The sequence below is a fragment of the Amblyomma mixtum genome, chromosome 7 (genome assembly GCF_055824585.1).
Source record: "Amblyomma mixtum isolate Tamu chromosome 7, ASM5582458v1, whole genome shotgun sequence".
NCBI classification, from domain to species: Eukaryota; Metazoa; Arthropoda; class Arachnida; order Ixodida; family Ixodidae; genus Amblyomma; species Amblyomma mixtum.
In genome coordinates, this window is record NC_143018.1 from 69919428 (window position 1) to 69931144 (window position 11717).

Genomic DNA, 11717 nt, shown 5'->3' on the forward strand with positions numbered 1-11717 from the left:
CGAGGGAGCTAAAGAGCATTCCGGTCCAGGCGTTCCTGGAGGCGTACGAAAATTGTAAAACTCATAGGCAGCAGTGAGTAGGTGCGTAAGGGTGCTACCTTGAAAAATTGTAACCGTTTGTACTATTCTCTTGAATAAATTTTGTTTAAAAAAATGAGTCCTACTACTTTCAGAACAGACCATGTATATGCGGGACTTGCAGCACCAATTCCTGGCTCTTAGAGACGAGGTCTATGCAAGTATTTCGCGAGGTTGTGAAAGCAGTGGGAGGCGTAACGAGCGAGAGGAACGGGATGTTCTCCAGCATAAGCGGTAAAAAATTCCTGTTTGTCTTTATATGTACATTAAAGTCCCCATTCACCCTGCCACCTAATGGTTGATCTTAAGAGTTCGCGCACCGTTGTCAGCGCTGACGCGTACAGCCCACGTCTCTCTCTCATCACCCCACGTACCCATAAGCGCGATTCAGGAGTCCACTGACCCAGGGAGCCAGTTACGCCAATTCCTTTCCTTAAAATGATCGAAGTGTAAAACTTTATCAACGCCTGCGCCAATGAACACAACGAACGCCGACGGCCTATGGCTTCAGCGCTGCGTTTCTGCCGAAACGTTGTCAATGGCAACTTGCTAACGCATGCAGCGCACATCTGTCACAGACGCCACATGGCTTAAAGCACGATTGAGGAGGTGTCCACTGTTCCAAGAGGGCAGTCATGCGCCTGTAAAACGTTGTCAACGCCAATGAACGCCGACGGCCTATGGCTTCAGCGTGGCGTTTCTGGCACAACATTGTCAATGCCAACGCATGCAGCACACATCGAACACTACCGCCACGCGGCTTAAAACACGATTGGGGCGTCCACAGTTCCAAGAGGGCAGCTGGGCGCCTTCCCTATGCTTACAAAGCTGCCGCTTCATAGGTTTCGCAGCTTAAAGCGCGACTAAGGTATCCACTGCTAGTTACGAGGAAAAACTGTGACGGCGACGCCGCGAAACGCAGAAACGGACGCCGGAGAGCTGCGCTGCGAGAGACGCGCGTCGCAACAACCGCGTCCGCCGAAGCAACGGCGCCGGCTGTAACAGGCAGACTCGTGGCGTCTATCATTTGGCCTTTGTTGGTAAGACTTCGAGCCACACCCGATAAATGTGGCCCAGTCTACAAACTCTTCAACTGCTTTTTTGGAACCTACCACCACTTGAAGCTCGCTCGAAAAGCTAATCAGCTTCTTCCATGAAACAGCACAGTACAAACAGCCTTCAGCGAATCAACTTTTATTACAGCCCCTCAATCTGGGCGAGATATCGACGGGTAGCACGTCGAACCAAATACGAGTCCAACCAGTGCCGTCCGAATAAATGCTGCCAGTTCGTTTTCAACGTCTGCACGTTCGCTCACAAATAAGGGCCCGCCCGGATCTCCTGCGCTCCTCGACAAACCTAATCTGCAGGGTCGCGCCGCTTAGGTCCCCCAAGAGTCATCACTACCAGGCAGGCGAGTTCACTGCTCGGCGGAAGCAATCACCCCAGGGACGCATCAGGGCTGGGCGCCAACGCCCGAGAGGCGGACACGGTGCCATCGACGAAGGACCGCTAGGCCTCACCGGAGTAACCGCTGTTGTGGTACTGGAAGTCCTCCCCTGCGCAGTCCCGGATGTGTCCTGAGGTGAGGTGCTCTCCGGTGCAGGTCACTACAGCGACGTTGTCTCCTCGGAAGGCTTCCGCGTCCAGCACGCGGACGTAGTCCTTTTAACAGGCTGTGCGGCGTAGCAGGCATTGTGGCAGTAAGGGAGCAGTCCGATCGACTGCACCCGCAGCCGCACGCTAGGAGGTATTGACTGGTCCCGGCACTGGATGCGAGGCAGGGACCCTGGGAAGCACATCCGTCGCCGCCAGTCCACGTCCCTCCCGAAGCTGAACAGCACGTAGATGCTCTCCTGCCGCTCCTCCGCCGAGGCCATCTCGTCCTGGGACCTCCGCAGCCGATGCTGAAGACGATGGTGCCTTAATCTTAGCACCTCAGGAGACAGCACGGCTGGCGCCCCAGTTGTACCGGCACCAGCGTCCAGTCTTCACACACGTGTGACACCCGCTGCAGGGAACGCTCTGTTGGACGGTGCCCCGTTCCGGAGCGCCTGCGAGTGGCGTCTAGCCAAGGGAGCTCTCAGAGTAAATGTGCGTGCACTATACTCCGTCTCACAAGCTGTTTGCAGCACTACGAAAGGTACAGCTCTCTCGTCCAATCAGGATGGCGCGCACTACATTAGTGTGTTCCTACGCGCCTGTGGTTCGATCCACCTGATGTCCAGGTGGCTTCTTTCTACCTATAGCAGGTGGCGCTTGATGTCTTTTTATTCTTTTTTTGGTTTCTTTTTGGACAAGCGGACGCCCGTTCCAAAGGGACTAGCCCCACTTTTTTTTTTTGTCGCAACCTGTTCTCATCAGTTCCTCTGCTGTCGCGTCGCAGTAAATTTCAGTAATCGTGTCATGTGCATATAAATTTATTTACTCCAGCGTGCCGAGGCAGCCGAGTGTCGATGGTGGCGAAATGCAAAACAAGCCCATGTGCTGCGCGAGAGGCAACGCACGTTAAACGGCCCGCGTTCAACAACACTCGGCCCGCGTTCAACGTGTCCGTTGTCCACTTGTAAAGCGTTCGCTCGCTCACCTGCGTGAGTTTTGCCGTCCTCTTGATGAGCGCATTTGTACTCCAACTGCCCCCGCACTCGACGCGAAGCGCTTCAAGAACATTTAAAGCCACCTGCTTCGCCTGCTTGGGGAAGCAGCGCACTGTCGGTGTAGAGCACACAGGAGACACAACAGACTCCACCGACGCCATGTTGGAAAGTGGCGACGCATCACTACCTCGCAGCAGGCCTCCGCAGAGCTGTGTCCGTACGGGCTTTGTCTGGTAATTTCACCAGTGATTGAAACACTCCCTACCATTTAAATATACCTGTCCAAATCATAGCGCCGCGTTTCTGGCACAACATTGTGAATGCCAACGCATGCAGCACGCATCAGCCACTACCGCCACGCAGCTTAAAACATGATTGGGGTGTCCACTGTTCCAAGAGGGCAGTTATGCGCCTTCCCTCTGGTTCACGTGTCCACAGAAATGTGTGAGACAGATAGTGCGCCATTTACTTTCCTCAAAAACCAACTCACCAATTATGCCCTATCCTTTCCAAGCTGCCGCTTCATTGGATTCGCAGCTTAAAGCGCGACTAAGGTGTCCACAGCTGGTTACGAGGGACAACGGTGACGGCGACGCCGCGAAACGCAGAAATGGACGCCAGAGAGCTGCGCTGTGAGACGCGCGCGTCGCAACAACCGCGTCCGCCGAAGCGACGACGCCGGCTTTAACAGGCAGACTCGTGGCGTCTATCATCTGGCGTTTGTTGCTCACACTTCGAGCCACACCCGATAAATGTGGCCCTGTCTACAAACTCTTCAACTGCTTTTTTGGAACCTACCACCACTTGAAGCTAGCTCGAAAAGCTAATCAGCTTCTTCCATGAAACAGCACAGTACAAACAGCCTTCAGCGAATCAACTTTTATTACAACCCCTCAATCTGGGCGAGATATCGACGGGTAGCACGTCGAACCAAATACGTGTCCAACGAGTGCCGTCCGAATTAATGCTGCGAGTTCGTTTTCAACGTCTGCACGTACGCTCACGAATAAGGGCGCGCCCGGATCTCCTGCGCTCCTCGACAAGCCTAAGCTGCAGGGTCGTGCCGCTTAGGTCCCCCAAGAGTCATCACTCCCAGGCAGGCGAGTTCATTCTTCTGTGGAAGCAATCACCCCAGGGACACGTCAGGGCTGGGCGCCAACGCCCGAGAGGCGGACACGGTGCCACCGACGAAGGACCGCTAGGCCTCACCGGAGTAACCGCTGTTGTGGTACTGGAAGTCCTCCCCTGGGCAGCACCGGGTGTGTCCTGAGGTGCTCTGCGGTGCAGGTCATTACGGCGACGTTGTCTCCTCGGAAGGCTTCCGCGTCCAGCACGCGGGCGTAGTCCTCTATCAAGCTTTGCGGCGTAGCAGGCAGTGTGGCAGTAAGGGAGCAGTCCGACCAACTGCACCCGCAGCCGCACGCACTGGTCCCGGCACTGGATGCGATGCGGGGACGCTGGGAAGCACGTCCGTCGCCGCCAGTCCACGTCACTCCTGACGCCGAACAGCACGTAGATGCCCTCCTGCCACTCTTTTGCTGATGCCATCTCGTCCTGGGTCCTTCGCAGCCGATGCTGAAGGCGATGGCGCCTTAATCTTCGCGCCTCTGGAGAAAGCAGGGCTGGCGCAACCATTTGTACCGACACCAGCGTCCAGGCTTCACACACACAGCGGAGTGGCACCCGCTGCACAACACGCTCTATTGGACGGTGCCGCCTTCCAGAGCACCTGCGAATGGCGTCTTGCCAAAGGAGCTCTCAGAGCAAATGTGCGTGCTCTAGAACGTAGGCGAGAGATGATGATGATGATGATGCCCTGAGGCTTAATGGGTAAATAGTGCATTGAAAGGTTGGTTCTTCTTCCTCTATTTTATTTGTTCTAGCTGGTCACATCACTACTTTCTATAATATTTGAATTTGTATTAATCATGCTATGCTTTTTATTTTTGCTCAGCTTCAGCAGAGCAACAGTTAATGCTAAAGCATTGCTTTTCGCGCTGAGCGAGCAGTAGCCGTGGGGGCGCTGGTTGTTGAATAATAATAGATAATATTAATTGTTTAATAAATAGACAATATTTCTCGGTGACTGCTACGGAGTCCATTTTGGGCATGACTGCGTTCCTCGTTCTCACCGCCAGAGGAGAAAATACGACAGTCAAAATTACGTTTTCAATTAAACCCGGGTTTGAACCCGACCGCGGCGGCCGCGTTTCGATGGAAGCGGAACGCAAAAGGCACCCGTCAGCTGTGCGATGTCAGTGCACGTGAAATACCCCCATGTGGTTGAAACTATTTCGGAGACCTCTACTATGGCACCTCTTTCTTCCTTTCTTTCAGTCCCTCGTTTACCCCTTCCCTTACGGCGCGGTTCAGGTGTCCGCTGATATATGCGAGGCAGATACTGCGCCATTTCCTTCCGCAAAAAAACAATTTCTCATTCTTTTTTCAGTTGTAACAGGTACAAATAATAAATACCAGAAATGAACTGCTGATAATTCGTTACTTCCTCCCGGGCGCCTGGCGGTGATCTAAAGACTGGAACGCGACAGCGTGTTGTAGCGCCGCCAGGGAGTCCACGGAACGCCACCACCCGTTGGGCGCGATGCCTTGTCCTTAGAACGCGACGCTTTTTTGAGGAAAGGAAATGGCGTAATAATTCTCTGTCATCTCCGTGTACACTTGAACCGCAGCGTACAGGAAGGGACGAAGTCGGAGTGAAAAAAGAAGAGAAAGAGGGGCCGTATTGAAGAAAATGAAAATTGTATTTGAGGAAAGGAAATTACGCAGTAACTATCTCACACTCGCTCCTCGCGCATGCGCAGTTGGGGCTCTCCGGGGCTCCGCGAAGTACTGCTTCCGCAACAAAGTGTTGGAGGACGTGTAGTCGGCGTTTTGACGGGTGTCCACCGAGATATGCGAGACAGTTACTGCGTAATTTCCTTTCCTCAAATACAATTTTCAGTTTCTTCATTACAGCCCCTCTTTCTCTTTCTTCTTTCGCTCCCACTCCCTCCCTTCCTGTACGGTGCAGTACGGGTGTCCACCGAGATGACAGAGAATTTCCTTTCCTCAAAAAAGCGTTACGTTCAAAGGCAAGGCATCGTGCCGCACGGGTGGTGGATGATGATGATGAAAACTTTATTTATAACAAGGGAGTTTTGGACACGTCGGTCCTTGGGCCCCCGCACGGCCCCACTGCACTCAAACGTTCATGTCCCGGAGGCTCATGACGCTGGCAGCCCGGCCGGTGGCGATGGCTTGCTTGGCCGGGTCCTCGGAGCGCAGTAGGGTCTCCCAAGCCTCCCAAGTGGTAAGGTGCTCCAGGCCCCGCGGGGGAGGATCCGCCGAGCAGAGGAAAAGAATATGGTCGAGGGTGGCTTTGGGGTGGTGGCAGAGGGTACAGGAAGGGTTCGTGTGGACTGGGTGATATCGCGAGCGTATATAAGGGGAGGGCAAAGTGCGTGTTTGGAGCCGCCTCCAAAGTGTCTGATGGTAATTGTCGAGGGAGGGATGAGGTGGGGGGTAGAGCCAATACCTCCTAGAAAGACAAGTCTTTCTAGGAGGTATTGGTAGAGCCGACGCTCGGCTTTGTAGGCCTGCGTCATTTCACTGAATGAGTGCATGCGCTCCCGCGAGAACCCCAGGTCGGAGGCCGCCGGTGCCCGGTTGAGAGAAGGTCGGGCTAAAGCGTTGGCGGCCTCGTTTCCGGGATTCCCGGAGTGGGCAGGCACCCATATCAGCTCCACATGGCGGGGCGGGTGCGCGGCGAGGGAGTCCAGTATGCGAAATGCAGGGACGTGAACTCTCCCGCGAGCAAAATTTAGTATGGCAGTTTTGGAATCTGACAGCATATATCGCGCCTCCGTGCGGGTGATGGCCAGGGCAATGGCGGCCTCTTCGGTCTCCTCCGAAGTGGCAGTAGGGGTTATGTGAAGTGTGGCAATGGGTTGGAGGGAGGGGTTCGTGATGGCGACAACCGCGTCCTCGCCCGTGCATGCGGCATCCACCCAAACGGCATACGGTTCCGTGCCATAGTATTTGTGGAGTGCCCGTGCGCGAGCTCTGCGGCGGGGTTCGTGGTAGGTGGGATGCATGTTTTTGGGGGCAGGTTTAATAAATAAATCGCGGTGAATGAGGCGGGGGATCTGGAGCTGTGTGGGATCGGTAACTGGTAGGCGTATACCAAGGGTGTGTAGGATGTGTCTCCCGGTGGTGGTTCTCGCGAGACGTATGTATTGTGTCTGTCGGTGGGCCTCAATAAGCTCCCCTATCGTATTGTGCAGGCCTAGTTGAAAGAGTTTTTCGGTTGAGGTATTTTGGGGTAGGTGTAATGCTGTCTTAAATGCTGTTCGAATCATGGCATCCAGGGTGGAGATTTCCCCGGCCTGGAGTTTCAGGTAGGGGAGCGTGAAGATAAAGCGGCTGAGGACGAAGGCATGAATGAGACGACATAGGTCATGCTCCTTCATGCCCCGGTGGTGTGCAGAAACGCGGCGGATTAGGTGTGATATCGACACAGTTGTCTGCTTGAGTTTCCGTATGGTGAGTGTGTTTTTCCCGTTGTTCTGGATGTGGAGGCCAAGTACCCGGGGGTGGTGGTGGTGGTGAAAACATTTATTAATCATAGAGAGAGGTGTTGGGGGTTCGGGTCACGCCCTTACAACCACTAGGTGGGATGCCTAGTCAGGCACACCATTGGCGTTTGCCGCAGCCCGGGCGCGCTGCGTTAAGGCCCTTTGGGCCTCGAGGGTGCAGCAACCGGACAGGGTCGCCTCCCAGTCCTCTCGGGTGGGGTTCGGGATAGGGGGTAGGGATGGGTTCTGCTGGCAGGCCCACACCATGTGGTAGGTGTCAGACACCTCCCCACAGTGTGAGCACCGCCCGTCGAATTTAGGATCGAAATGCTTTAGAATTGCCGGGCACAACATCGTGTTGGTGAGCAGGCGCAGGAGTACCCGCTCGTTGTCCTTCCCCAGCCCTTTGCATGGGGTGGGAAGAGTTTGGTGCGTGGATTTGTAATAATCGCATATTTCCTTAAAAGTGTAAATCGGATTGAAATGGAAGTCCTGGTCGGCGTCGGGTCCCGTGGGAAATGCCCGGAGAGAGAGCGCGCGGGCGGCGGCGTCGGCTGCCTCATTTCCGTGGACGCCTTGGTGACCTGGAGCCCAAACGATAGATCGGTGCGCGGGATCCGAGTCTCGGCTACAATTTTGGTAAATACGATAAGCTAGGGGAGTAACCCACCCTTGCGTGACGTTTCGACAAGCCCCTCGTGAGTCGGTGATTATGTATTTGGAGGAGGTGTCAGAGGCTGCCAAAGCGATGGCAACCTCTTCTGCGTGAATTGCTGACTGGACCTTGAAAGTAAGGGCGTCTACTGTTTTACCCTCGTGGACGACCGCGGCCGTGTACCATCCCCTAGAGTCCGGGCCGGACGCGTCCACGTAGAAGACTCCTGGTTTGCTCCGAAAATGGCGGTCCAAGGCTTCCGCCCGCGCCAGGCGCCTGCCATTATGATCCTCTTTGGACATATTGGTGGGGAGAGGCCGCACGTGGAGGGCGCGTCTCCAGTGTACGGGAAGGCGGCATCTCTCCTCTGTGAATTGAGTGTGCTGGATGTGTAGTCGGGCTAAAAGGCGGCGACCCGACCCTGTCTTTGTGAGACGAGTGTATTGGTTGTTGAGGTGGGCCTCCCGAAGCTCCCTAAAAGTGTTCACCATCCCCAGTGCCATAAGGCGGCTGGTAGAGGTAGAAACTGGGAGGTCCAGCACTCGTTTCATGATTTTGCGGAGGATGACCTCGAGGGAATCCTCCTCCTGTTTCCGCAGGTGGAGGTAGGGAGTCGAATGCAAGATTCGACTGGTCACGAATGCGTTCGCCAGCCGCAAGGCGTCTTTGCATCGTAACCCACCGCGCTTGTTGGAAACCCGGCGGACCATGCGGCCCACCTGGTCCCCCACCTGCCGGAGCTTGGCGAGTGTTGTGTCGCAGCGTCGCTGGTTGTGTATGAAGAGTCCAAGGACTCTGATTTCCTTGGATTCGCGAATGGGACCGCTTTGCAACGAGAGATTGATTTGGGTCGAGCATGTGCGCGAGGGACGTAAATGCACGAATTCCGATTTCTGCGGGGAGCATTGCAGACCACAGTCTCGAGCATAGCGATCCACTATGCTGGCGGCCGTTTGCAGGCTAGTCTCCATATCCCCCAGGCGTCCTTGCGTAGCCCAGATGGTGATGTCGTCGGCGTATAGCGCGTGCTGGACCCCTTCGACCGCACCAAGCAGGGCGGGTAGGCGCATCATGGCAATGTTGAATAGCAGAGGGGACAGCACCGCGCCTTGTGGAGTCCCCCTCGTTCCGAGCAAGAAAGGTCCGTGCTCTTCGTCCTGTATTCTGATGTAGGACAGTCTGTCCGTGAGAAATTGTTTAACGTAATTGAAGGTATTGGTGCCGCAGTGAGTTTGACTCAAATGTGTGAGTATGACCTCGTGAGTTACGTTATCGAACGCTCCTTTCAGGTCGAGCGCAAGGACAATTTTATCGTTGTGGGGGTGTGTAATGGGGTTCAAGATTTCGCGGTCGAGTTGGAGCAGGACATCCTGTGCGGATCTATGTGGGCGAAATCCGAACATGGTGTCCGCGAAGGTGTTGTGTTGTTCGAGGTACTCGGACAGCCGATCCCGCACCATCGTCTCCATCAATTTTCCCACACACGAGGTGAGAGAGATGGGGCGGAGGTTGTCCGTGTCGATCGGTTTGCCGGCCTTCGGGATGAAGGTGACAAGAGCCGTCTTCCAGTCAATGGGGAGCGGAGTTTCCCCCGTCCAGATCGCATTGATGTATTCTAGAAGGCACTGGTACGCTGATTCAGGAAGGTTCGCCAAAAGTTTGACGGTGACCTTGTCCCGGCCCGGCGTGGTGCCCCTCTTCATTTTGGCCAGACCCGCCCGCAGATCGTGAAGCTGGAAAGGCTTGTCCAACTCCGAGTTTTCCCTGCCGGCGTAGGAGTAGGACGATCTGCGGGCGTCCTGCGTTGTGCACAGGTAGCGATCCCGGAGTGCCTGTGCCAACTGCGTTGTATTTCCTTGGAATGCGTGCATGGCTTTGTGTAGTTGCTTCTGCGTTTCTGTGTGGGTATGTGTTGGGTTGATGAGGGCTCGGAAGAGCCGCCAAGTGTTGCGGCTCGACATCTGCCTCGCCGCCGTGTTGCAGCGATCTACCCAGTTGGAGTCAGCGAGTTGGGCCGCGTACTCTGCTGCCTGCCGGGTGAGGTCCGCAATGCGCGCTTTGAGCTTCTTGTTGTGTTTCTGGCGCTTCCAGCGGCGCGTGAGGCCGCGGCGCGCTTCCCAGAGGTGGAGGAGGTGGTTGTCCGCGTCCGTGACCACCTCTGTAAGCTGTATCTGCTTCTCGTGGGAGCGAAGGTGCGATATGACTGACCGGGACCAGTTTGCGTATCCTTGCTCTGTGATAGTCGTGTTGGTGTCGGATGGGAAATTTTTGCGAAAGGTGGTCCAATTGGGGATGCGTGCTAGTGTGGTAGGGCGCTTTAGGGGGCGTGTATAAACAGTGGTGTCGATGATGCAGTGGTCGCTGCCGAGGGTATCCTCGGTGTTGATCCAGTCTGCGTGTCTTATGTTACGAGTGAAGGTGAGGTCCGGGCATGTGTCTCGGGTCACCGAGTTGCCTACGCGGGTAGGAAATGCCGGGTCGGTGTGGAGGGTGAGGCGCAGTGTGGACGCCAGCTCCGCCAGCATGCGTCCGCGCACTTCCTCCTTACGATAGCCCCATAGCTGACTAGGGGCGTTGAAGTCGCCCACAATCAGTAGGGGGTCGCGACCCGCCTCTTTAAGTGCACGGCTAAAGAGGTCCGCGAAGGTCACTCGCTTCACTTTCGGGGAGCAGTATACATTAAGTACGTGCAGGGGAGGATCCGATCGGCGAAGGGGAAGTATCCTTACCATAGCGTACGAGTACGGTATGTTGAGATCGAGGTCGATTTCGGTGGCTGTGTACGACTTGTGTACGAGGAGACACGACGAGGGGTCTCGCTGGAACGTCACGTAGTTAGTCAATTTTGCCGCCGCTCCTGGCTCCTGGAGGGCGACCACGGCGGGTAAAGCCTCGAAAGTTTCTAGGTAGAGGCGCAGGTTCGCGCGTTTCTGCCGAGACTTGAAGCCTCTACAATTCCACTGCGTTACGGTTACCAATGTGTGTGTTTTCGGAAAGTACCCGGAGAGTGTTTACCTCCGGGATGGGCCGGTTTTCCAGTGTCATGGTGATGGGGGCTGTGGGACAGTTTCGTGTTGTGGGGCGGATTACGAGGAGCTCCGACTTCTCCGGTGAGCAGGAGAGTCCGATACTCCGCGCATGCGTTTGGGTGAGGATAGCCGCGGACTGTAGGGTGTTCTCTATGTCTCCATCACTGCCATGGGTGGTCCATAGCGTGATATCATCGGCATAGAGTGTATGCCGAAGGTGAGGGATGGTTAGTAGCTTGTGGGCAAGGGGAATGAGAGTGACATTGAAGAGGAAAGGGGAGAGGACAGACCCCTGGGGGGTTCCGACCCCACTAAGGGTGTATGGGGGGGAGATGTGGGGACCGAAGTGAATTTCGGCCGTGCGGTTAGTAAGGAATGTTTGAATATAGGTGTACATACGTTCACCTATGTTCAAGGGGGAGAGAGCCGCCATGATCGCTTGATGGTCCAGGCGATCAAAGGCCTTGGAGAGATCCAAGGCTAAGACAGCTTTTGTGTGACCCGGAATGAGGGGGTCGAAAATGTCCTGCGTCAGTTGGAGCATGGCGTCCTGTGCTGACAGATGGGGACGGAAGCCCACCATGCTGTGCGGGTAGAGGTCTTGCTCCGCCATGTGTTGGGTGAGTCGAGCGAGTGCGACGTGTTCGAAAAGCTTGCCTAGGCATGAGGTTAGTGAAATGGGACGGAGATTTGAGGGTGTAAGTGGTTTGTGGGGCTTTGGTATGAATATGATTTTGGCGTGACGCCAGGATTGGGGAAGAGTGCCCTCCTGCCAGCATTTGTT